Here is an 11,564-nt window from a genome sequence, read left to right as displayed (position 1 = left end):
TTACTAGCAATTCCTTTTTAAACAACTCTTTACACTCACTTTGTACAAGTATAAACTGAGTTATTTACGCACTCCATCTATCTCTTTCTAACTTTTTGTTTTCATCAAGTCTTTCTTTTCTTGCACTTGTCTTATTTAATCAGTTCTTCGTGTGATTTCTTAACAATAACTTCGTCTTCCGGTAGTGTCGTTGTAAAATATTAATTAAATAAAGAAAAAGTTGTTAAATTATTGTAAAAAGTTATTAGAAATGAAGTGCGTAAAAAGTTCTATAAGGGAAAGTTAAATTTTGTTAAGAAATCGCTTTATTTGTTAATAAATTCGTTGTTGAAAGAAGTTGTTAGGAAAAAATGTGCTGCCGGCAGCGCAGTCGTGAGGAAAAAAGTCGTGTGTATCTATTGTTCAAAAAAGTTTCGCAAATTCTCTCTTCTGACGGTGTTTTGTATGAAAAAGTGTTTTGTTAAAGAGAAATAGTTGTTTAGTTAAGTGGGAGGGAGATAATAAAAAGAAATGCGTTAAAATAAATGTAAGTAAATTAAAAGAGAGCAAAATGTTTAAATAAAGTGAAAATAAATGAGGTTGAAAGTAAATGCTCCACTATGGCCTGTTGTTGTATGCAATAATGAAAAAGTTCTGTGAAAGTGTTGGTGTGTGGAAGTGTTTTAGATTCAATATGAAAGGAAATAAAAAAATGTTATTAGAAAAAGCTTAAGCAAGAGTTTTTAAATAAGTTTAGGTTAAAAAAAAATTAAGAAAAATAAATGCAAGTGTTTTAAAAGTAATAAAAAGTAAATTTATAAAATTTGTTTAATAAGTCTCTTTCTATGGCTTTTTTTTTTTAAATAAAATAAAAATAAATAATATGTTAAAAAGTGTTATAAAATTAAAAATTTTCTTCGATTTAAATTATTTTTTCTTAAAAGGAAATTATCACCATAGAATCCAGTTATTTATTTGAAAAAGGTAAATTTTCATATAAAAGTATTTAATTCATAAAACAATTCAATTGTATTTTTTATAAAAAGGTCTTCTTTAAAAGAGTTTAATTTTGAAGAAAATATTATTTTAAAGGCCATTTTGTTATAATAAAAAGTCTTTTTTAAGACACTTTTGTAGGGAAATGTGTAGCTAAAAACGGTTCTTTTGAAAGCAATTCTATATACAAATTTTATATAGGAAAGTTTGAAATTAATTTTTTATAGAAAAATTTATACCAAAATTGTATTTTAAGTATTTTTTTTTCAAAGTTTTTATGAATTATAATTTTCTATAAAAATTATATTTTTGAAGTAGAATTTCTATTAAAAAGATTAATTTTTAAGACAATATTATATAGATAAATTTTTAAGACAATATTTTAACACAAAGTATCTTCTTAAGATATTTTTCTAAAGAAACGTGAATTTTTACAGTAAATTTCTCTAGAAAGAGGTCTTTTTTAAATAGTTTTCCTTTTCTGTTTTTAGAGCTTTTTTTAGGATAAGATGGACTTAGTTTTTTTTTTCTACAGAAAAGTAAATTTAGATTTTCTGTAGAAATAAAATCTTTTTAAAAATATTTTTTATAAAAAGGTTTTTTAAAGATTTTTCTTAAATGCCTTTTTCGAAAAATTAAATTATTTCAGTGAATTTTTAAAAACGTTTTTCCTTTTCAAATTTCTATAAAAAGTTTATTTCAATAGATTACGTTTCTTCTTCAGTTCTAGTTCAGTTCTTATGCAGTTCTATTTAAGTTTTAGTTCAGTTCTAGTTCAATTCTAGTTCAGTTCTAGATCAGTTCTAGTTCAGTTTTAGATCAGTTCCAGTTCAGTTCTAGTTCTAGTTTAGTTCTAGTTCAGTCCTAGTTGAGTTCTAGTTCAGTTCTAGTACATTAAATTGTAGTTTAGTAAGACACTAGTCTATTGACTGATCAAAAGGATTGTGCAATGACTAGTCAATAGGCTAGTCCAAAGACTAATTTATAGGATAGTTCATAAGTACTCCAGTCAATATTCTAAAAACTATGTTAGTACAAAAACTAATTAATAGTTCATTCAACGGTCAAATTCATAAATCAATATGATATTCCATAGGCTAATCAATATACTAATCAATGTACTATTCCATTGAATTATCCACAGGCTACTCCTCACATTATTTCACAGGCAATAACACAGTCAGTGAACTTGTCCGCAGTCTAGTTGATACATTTGTCTGTTGACTAATCAATTGGGTAGTCGGCAGACCATTCAATGAGTTACTCCAAAGACAAGTCAATAGACTAGTTCGCAGACTACTTTATAGTCTTTGCTATAGTTTATCCATATACCAAGAAAAAGTCTAGTTCAAATCGTAGTCAATTGGATAAAAAACTTGGAATTGTAATTTAGTTCTTTTTATCCTTAAAAGTACTATTTTCGAAGAAAAATTAAGTACCCTTTTAAGGTTTAAATTCTTATTGTTTGTCTTGTATCATCATTACTAAGCAACACAAACACGTCTCTTTTCACTAAAACTATTTCAATTTCTTCTTTATCCTCTCACAAAAAAAATCCCATTATAATTTTTGACATGCGCATTATACACATTTATTGCGCTAATAAAAATAACTACGTTTGCTCTTTCTAATAAATCAAATTTAACCTGTTGCTTCTTTAATTTATCTCACTCCCACGAATACAATCAAATTTCAACTTCCCAACGTATTGCCAATTTACTCTCACTTTGAGTAAATGTAAACTTAGTTAATTGCGCACAACATCTGTCTCTTTCCAACTTTTTGTTTTCATCCACTAAAGTCTTTCCTTCCTTGCACTTGTCTTATTTAATCAGTTCTTCGTGTGATTTCTTAACAATAACTTCGTCTTCCGGTAGTGTCGTTTGAAAATATTAATTAAATTAAGAAAAAGTTGTTAAATTATTGTAAAAAGTTATTAGAAATGAAGCGCGTAAAAAGTTCTATAAGAAAAAGTTAAATTTTGTTAAGAAATCTCATTATTTGTTAATAAATTCGTTGTTGAAAGAAGTTGTTAGGAAAAAATGTGCAGGCGGCAGCGCAGTCGTGAGGAAAAAAATCGTGTGTATCTATTGTTCGAAAAAGTTTTGCAAATTCTCTCTGCTGTCGGTGTTTTTGTATGAAAAAGTGTTTTGTTAAAGAGAAATAGTTATTTTGAAAGTAATAGAAAGAAATGCGTTTAAATAATATTATGTAAATAAAAAGAGAGCAAAGTGTAAAAATAAAGAGAAAATAAATGATGTTCAAAGTAAATGCTCCACTATGGCCTGTTGTTGTATGCAATAATGAAAAAGTTCTGTGAAAGTGTTGTTGTGTGGAAGTGTTTTAGATTCAATATGAAAGGAAATAAAAAAATGTTATTAGAAAAAGCTTAAGCAAGAGTTTTTAAATAAGTTTAGGTTAAAAAATAAGAAAAATAAATGCCAGTGTTTTAAAAGTAATAAAAAGTAAATTTATAAAATTTGTTTAATAGGCCTTTTTCTATGGCTTTTCTTAAAAATAAAATAAAAATAAAAAATCTGTTAAAACGTGTTAGAAAATTAAAAATTTTCTTGGATTTATATTATTTTTTCTTAAAAGGAAATTATCGTCATAGAATCTAGTTATTTGTTTCCAAAAGGTAAATTTTCAAATAGAATTATTAAATTCATAAAATAATTCAATTGTATTTTCTATTAAAAGGTCTTCTTTAAAAGAGTTTTATTTAAAAAAATATTATTTTAAAGACAATTATTGTTAAAAAAAAACTTTTTTATTTTGTTTTTTATAAGTTTGTTTTTAGGACTTCTTTCTTTAGAGAACTGGCCTATTAAATAGTTTGCTTTTAAAATAATTTTAGTTTATATCTTTAAAATGCTATTTTATAACGTTAATTTTCTATAGAAACTTCTATTCAAAATACTGTTTGCTTAAAAAAATATCTTCTCAACACAATTTTATTACATACAAATTTTTAGAGAAATTTTCTCAAGGTAATACTTACTTTTTTTACAGAAAAGTAATCTAAGAACATTTTCTATTGAAATAACTTTTTTTAAGAATATTTTCTATACAAAGGTTTTCTAAAGATTTTCCTTAAATGCCGTTTAAAAAAATTATATTACTTCGATAAAATTTTTAATAAAGTTTTTCTTTTGAAGGCAAATTTCTATAAAAAGATTATTTACAAGAGATTGTATTCTTCCATTCTACTCCAGTTGTTCTGTTCCCTTTCAGTTCTAGTTCAATTCTAGTTCAGTTCAGTTCAGTTCTAGTTCATTCCTAGTTCAATTCTAGTTCAGTTCTAGTTTAGTTCTAGTTTAGGTCTAGTTCAACTCTAGTTCAGTTTTATTTCAGTTCTAATTCAGTTCTAGTTAAATTCTAGTTCAGTTCTTGTTTAGTTCTAGTTCGGTTTTAGTTCGGTTCTAGCTCACATTGAATTGAGTTCTATTTCAGTTCTAGATCAGTTCTAGTTTAATTTTTCTTCAATGTTAGTTCAGTTCTAGTTCTGTTCTAATTTAGTTCAAATTAAGAGCAAGTTCAGTTCTAGTTTCGTTTTATTTCAGTCCTAGTTTTATCGGTTTAGCAGTGGGCTAGACCATAGGCTAGTTTACCTAATTATTATATAGGCGAGTCAATAGACTGACCAACAGGACTGTTCATAGAATAGTCAATAGGCTGGTCCATACATTAGGCAATATATTAGACTAATCAATAGAATGGTCTGCAGACTAGTCAATAAATTACTTAATCCAGAGACTAATACATAAACTATTCTATGGACAAGTCAATAGCATTAGTCCACAGACTAGTCAGTATGATTGTCCACAGACTATTTAATAGATTAGTGCATAGAATAGTTGAAAATTTGTACGACAGTATAACCATTTAGCTTCCAATAGTTTACCATCAGGATTTAAAACTTTGAATTTTATTTCAGTTCTTTTTCTTTTCTTAAAAGTACTATATACAAAGAAAACAACTTAATTACAATTTCAAAGCTTAAATTATCATTGCTTGTCTTGTACCATCATTATGATGTTAACACAATCGTATTTAATTTAACTAAAATTTCCTTAATTCATCCTCTCACAAAAATTCCATTATTATATTGGACATGCGCATTGCACACTAATGTAGTTATGCAAATAACTCTCTTGCTAATAAATCTAATTCAACCTGTTGCTATTTTCACGAATACAATCAAATTTCAACTTCTCAACTTATTGCCAACTCCTTACACTCACTATAAACAAAAGTAAACTTAGTTACTTGCGCACAACATCTGTCTCTTTCTATCTTTTTGCTTTCATTCACTAAATGATACCATTCCTTGTATTTGTCATATTAATCAGTTCTTCGTGTGATTTCTTAACAATAACTTCGTCTTCCGGTAGTGTCGTTTGAAAATGTTAATTAAATAAAGAAAAAGTTGTTAAATTATTGTAAAAAGTTATTAGAAATGAAGTGCGTAAAAAGTTCTATAAGAAAAATTTAAATTTTGTTAAGAAATCGCATTAGTTGTTAATAAATTCGTTGTTGAAAAATGTTGTTAGGAAAAAATGTGCTGCCGGCAGCGCAGTCGTGAGGAAAAAAGTCGTGTGTATCTATTGTTCGAAAAAGTTTCGCAAATTCTCTCTGCTGTCGGTGTTTTTGTATGAAAAAGTGTTTTGTTAAAGAGAAATAGGTATTTTAAAATGGGTATATGGTAATAGAAAGAAATGCGTTTAAATAATATTATGTAAATAAAAAGAGAGCAAAGTGTAAAAATAAAGAGAAAATAAATGATGTTTAAAGTAAATGCTCCACTATGGCCTGTTGTTGTCTGTAATAATGAAAAAGTTCTGTGAAAGTGTTAGTGTGTAGAAGTGTTTTTGGTTCTAAATGAAAGGAAATAAAAAATCTTATTAGAAAAAGCTTAAGCAAGAGTTTTTAAATAAGTTTAGGTTAAAAAATAAGAAAAATAAATGCCAGTGTTTTAAAAGTAATAAAAAGTAAATTTATAAAATTTGTTTACTAAATTTCATTCGATGGCCTTTTTAAAAAAAAAAAATAAAAAATCTGTTAAAAAGTGTTAGAAAATTAAAAATTTTCTTCGATTTAAATTATTTTTTCTTAAAAGGAAATTATCACCATAGAATCTAGATATTTGTTTCAAAAAGGTAAATTTTCAAATAGAATTATTTAATTCATAAAATAATTAGATTCTATTTTTTATAAGAAAGTCTTCTTTAAAGGAGTTTTATTAAAAACATATTATTTTAAAGACAACTTTTGTTAAAAAAACTTTTTTGTTTTGTTTTTTTTTTAAGTTTGTTTTTAGGACTTCTTTCTTTAGAAAATTGTTCTATCGAATAGAATTCTTTTAAAATAATTTTTAGTAAATGTCACTGTTTCTATAGAAATATAAAATCCAAGTTCAATTTTCTATAAAATTCAATTTTCTGGCATTAAATTTCTACAGAAATTTCTATTCAAAATAATGTTTTCTTAAAGAAATATCTTATAAAAACAATTTTCCTTACAAAACTTCAATATAATTTGTATAGATAATAATTTTTACACAAATTTTCTCAAGTTTTTTTTTTTTCTACAGAAAAGTAATTTTAAGAACATTTTCTATTGAAATAAATTTTTTTTTAAAAATATTTTCTTTAAAAACTTTTTTTTCAAAATTTTTCTTAAATACTATTTAAAATTTTTTTAAATTTAATTTAAATTATTTTTATTGAAATTTTTTAAAACGTTTTTCCTTTAATAGCAAATTTCTAAAAAAAAAAGTTTATTACACCTCATGTTTAGTTTTAGTTCAGTTGTAGTTAAAATTTAGTTGAGTTCTAGTTCAGTTCTTATTCGATTAAAGTCCATTTTAAGTTCAGTTTAAGTACAGTTTTATTCAGTTCTTGGTCTCCTCTAATTTAGTTCTAGTTCAAAGGGTTAAGCAATGGGAATGTCCATAGAATAGTTTAACACATTATGTAATACACTAGTCAATAGACTGATCAAAAGGATTGTGCATTGACTAGTCAATAAGCTAGTCGAAAAACTAATTTATAGGATAGTTCATACTCTAGTCAATAATCTAAAAACTATGCTAGTACTAGAACTAATTAATAGTGTAGGCAACGGGCAAATTCATAAATTAATAGGCTATTCCATAGGCGAGTCAAAGGACTATTCCATAGACTTATCCACAGGCCATTCCTCATATTATTTCACAGGCTATAACACAGTCAGTTTACTTGACCGCAGTCTAGTTAATACATTTGTCTCTGTACTAATCAATAGAATAATCGGCAGACCATTCAATGAGTTACTCCAAAGACAAGCCAATAGATCAGTTCGCAGACTAGTTTATAATCTTTGCAATAGGTTATTCGTATACCAAGCAAAAGTCCAGTTCATACTCCAGTTAATTGGTTATAGAACTTTGAGTTGTAATTTACTTCTTTTAATCTTTAAAAGTACTATTTTCAAATTAAGTACCCTTTTATAAAGTTTAAATTATCATTGCTTATTGTGTGTCAATCACTATAAAGCAACAAAAACACGTCTCATTTCACTAAAACTATTGCATTTCCTTCTTTATACTCTCACAAAAAAATCTCATTATAATTTTGGACATGCGCATTGCACAAATTTATTGCGCTAATACAAATAACTACGTTTGCTCTTTCTAATATATCATATTCAACCTGTTGCACCAATTAGCTTTAATCAACTCCTTACTCTCACTTTGAGTAAATGTAAACTTAGTTACTTACGCACACCATCTGTCTCTTTCTAACTTTTTGTTTTCATCCACTAAAGTCTTTCCTTCCTTGCACTTGTCTTATTTAATCAGTTCTTCGTGTGATTTCTTAACAATAACTTCGTCTTCCGGTAGTGTCGTTTGAAAATATTAATTAAATAAAGAAAAAATTGTTAAATTATTGTAAAAAGTTATTCGAAATGTAGCGCGTAAAAAGTTCTATAAGAAAAAGTTAAATTTTGTTAAGAAATCGATTTATTTGTTAATAAATTCGTTGTTGAAAGAAGTTGTTAGGTAAAGATGTGCTGCCGGCAGCGCAGTCGTGAGGAAAAAAGTCGTGTGTATCTATTGTTCGAAAAAGTTTCGCAAATTCTCTCTGCTCACGGTGTTTTTGTATGATAAAGTGTTTTGTTTAAGAGAAATAGTTGTTTAGTAAAGTGGGAGGGAGGTAATAAAAAGAAATGCGTTAAAATAAAAGTATGTTAATTAAAAGAGAGCAAAATGTTTAAATAAAGAGAAAATAAATGATGTTCAAAGTAAATGCTCCACTATGGCCTGTTGTTGTTTGTTATAAAGCAGAAGTTCTTTGAATGTGTTGGTGTGTGGCAGTGTTTTTGATTCAATTTTAAAGGAAATAAAAAATGTTATTAGAAAAAGCTTAAGCAAGAGGTTTTAAAAATATTTAGGTTAAAAAAAATATAGAAAAATAAATGAAAATGTTTTAAAAGTAATAAAAAGTAAATTTATAAAATCTGTTCCGATGGCTTCCCTTAAAATAAAATAAAAGAAAAAAATGTGTTAAAAAGTGTTAGAAAATTAAAAATTTTCTTCGATTTAAATTATTTTTTCTTAAAAGGAATTTATCACCATAGAATCCAGTTATTTGTTTCATAAAGGTAAATATTCAAATAAATTTATTTAATTCATAAAACAATTCAATTGTATTTTCTATAAAAATGTCTTCTTTAAAGGAGTTTAATTTTAAAGAAAATATTATTTTTAAAGGTAATTTTTGTAAATATTATTTTAAAGTTTTTTTTTTTTTTTTTAAGATAAATTTGTAGGGAAGCGTGTTTTTAAGGTAATAAGATAGGAAAGTTTTAAATCAAATTTTTTATAGAAAAATTTATAACAAAATTTTCTTTTAAGAAACTTTTTTTACAAAGTTATTTTTGTATTATAATTTTCTATTAAAAATTACATTTTTGAAATAGAATTTCTAATAAAAAGATGAATTTTTTAGGCAAAATTTTAACACAAAGTGTGTTCTTTAGATATTTTTGTAAAGAAATGTGCATTTTTGCAATAAATTTGTGTAGAAATTTTTTAAATAGAAAATTTCCTTTGTAAAGAAAATTTTTTATAAATGTTTCTATATAAACATATAATCCAAGTAAATTTTTTTTTAAAAATAATATTTTCTAACGTTAGTTTTCTGTAGAAACTTCTATTCAAAATAATGGAAACCATTTTCTTTAAAAAACTTCAATATAATTTTTATAGATAAAGATTTTTACAGAAATTTTCGCCAAAAAATTTTTTATTGAAACAAAATCTTTTTGAAAATATTTTTTTTATAATAACGTTTTTCTAGATTTTTCTTAAATGACTTTAAAACAAAATAAATTATTTCAATGTAAATTTTTTAAACGTTTTATAAAAAGTTTATTTCCATTTCTTCTTCAGTTCTAGTTTAGTTGCAGTTCAGTTCTATTTCAGTTCTAGTTTAGTTTTAGTTTAGTTTTAGTTCATTTCTAGTTCAGTTCTAGTTCAATTCCAGTTCAGTTCTAGTTCAGTTCTAGTTCAGTTCTAGTTCAGTTCTAGTTCAGTTCTAGTGCAGTTCTAGTTCAGTTCTAGTTCAGTTCTAGTTCATTTCTAGTTCAGTTCTAGTTCAGTTCTAGTTCAGTTCTAGTTCAGTTCTAGTTCAGTTCTAGTTCAGTTCTAGTTCAGTTCTAGTTCAGTTCTAGTTCAGATCTAGTTTGGTTTTGGTTGAGTTCTACTTCAGTTCTAGTTCTGTTCTAATTCGATTAAAGTCCATTTTAAGTACAGTTTTATTCAGTTCTAGACCAACATCTAATTCAGTTCTACTTCAATGCAAAAGGATTGTGCATTGACTAGACAATTTAAAGACAAAATACTATTTTATAGGATAGTTCATACGCTAGTCAATACTTTAAAAAAAGGTTAGTACAAAGACTAATTAAAAATGTAGACAATAGGCAAATCCAAAAATCCATAGGCTAGTCAAAATACTAATCAATGGACCATTCCTAGACTTATCCACAGACTATTTCACATATTATTTCACAGGCTATAACATGGTTAGTAGACTTGTCCGCAGTCTAGTTGATACATTTGTCTCCGGACTAATCAATAGAATAGTCCGCAGGCTAGTCATTGAATTAGTCTAAAGAGTTTATCCATATACCAAGAAAAAGTCTAGTTGAAACCCTAGTCAAAAGGATAAAAAACATGGAATTGTAATTTAGTTCTTTTTATCCTTAAAAGTACTATTTTCGAATAAAATTAAGTACTCTTTTAAAATCTAAACTTTCATTGCTTTCATCATTATTAAGAAACACAATCACGTTTCTGTACACTAAAATTATTCCTTCTTTATCCTCTCACAAAAAAAAAATCCCATTATAATTTTTGAAATGCGCATTACACACATTTATTGCGCTAATATAAATAACTACGTTTGCTCTTTCTATTAAATTAAATTCAACCTGTTGCTCCTTTTATTTATCTCACTCCCACGAATACAATCAAATTTCAACTTCTTAACTTATTGACAATTTAGTTTAAGTTAACTCCTTACTATCACTTTGAGTAAATGTAAACTTAGTTACTTGCGCACTCCATCTATCTCTTTCTAACTTTTTATTTTCATTCACTAAATGATCCCATTCCTTGCACTTGTCTTATTTAATCAGTTCTTAGTGTGATTTCTTAACAATAACTTCGTCTTCCGGTAGTGTCGTTTGAAAATATTAATTAAATTAAGAAAAAGTTGTTAAATTATTGTAAAAAGTTATTAAAAATGAAGCGCGTAAAAAGTTCTATAAGAAAAAGTTAAATTTTGTTAAGAAATCGCTTTATTTGTTAATAAATTCGTTGTTGAAAGAAGTTGTTAGGAAAATATGTGCTGCCGGCAGCGCAGTAGTGAGGAAAAAAGTCGTGTGTATCTATTGTTCGAAAAAGTTTCGCAAATTCTCTCTGCTGTCGGTGTTTTTGTATGAAAAAGTGTTTTGTTAAAGAGAAATAGTTGTTTAGTTAAGTGGGAGGGGGTAATGGAAAGAAATGCGTTAAAATAAAAGTATGTTAATAAAAAGAGAGCAAAATGTTTAAATAAAGAGGAAATAAATGATGTTCAAAGTAAATGCTCCACTATGGCCTGTAGTTGTATGTAATAATGAAAAAGTTCTTTAAATGTGTTGATGTGTGGAAGTGTTTTTGATTCAATATGAAAGGAAATAAAAAAATTTTATTAAACAAAGCATAAGCAAGAGGTTTAAATAAAAGTAGGTTTAAAAAATATTAAAAAATTAATGAAGAAATAAAAGTTCAAAGGTAATTAATAAGAAAATTATTTAAATTTGTTTAATAAAAAGATTTTAAAATTAATAAAAAATAACAATAAATTGTAAAAAAATGTTAGAAAATCTGAAATTCTTTTTAAATTGTTTTTTGTTGAATGGAGATTAGTTCTGTTCTAGTTCTGTTGTAGTTTTATTCTAGTTCTGTTCTAGTTCTGTTCTAGTTCTGTTCTAGTTCTGTTCTAGTTCTGTTCTAGTTCTGTTCTAGTTCTGTTTTAGTTCTGTTTTAGTTCTGTTCTAGT

The 11,564-nt window shown here is 26.0% G+C and overlaps 1 long non-coding RNA gene across 2 annotated transcripts in view; it reads left to right on the top strand.

The window, feature by feature from the left end:
* Positions 1-6,117: 6,117 nt before the first annotated feature.
* The window catches only part of LOC111682229, a 64,779-nt gene continuing 59,332 nt past the window's right edge, over positions 6,118-11,564 (top strand). The window contains exon 1 of one of the 2 annotated variants that reach the window (XR_006940357.1): positions 6,118-6,134. This is a non-coding gene — a long non-coding RNA (uncharacterized LOC111682229). Of the gene's footprint in view, positions 6,135-8,602; positions 8,620-11,564 lie in introns of those variants that run through there. The other variant, XR_006940356.1, reaches the window with a different exon arrangement.

This window comes from Lucilia cuprina, chromosome 3, assembly GCF_022045245.1.
Source record: "Lucilia cuprina isolate Lc7/37 chromosome 3, ASM2204524v1, whole genome shotgun sequence".
NCBI lineage: Eukaryota > Metazoa > Arthropoda > Insecta > Diptera > Calliphoridae > Lucilia > Lucilia cuprina.
This window is presented reverse-complemented; position numbering and strand designations above follow the sequence as displayed.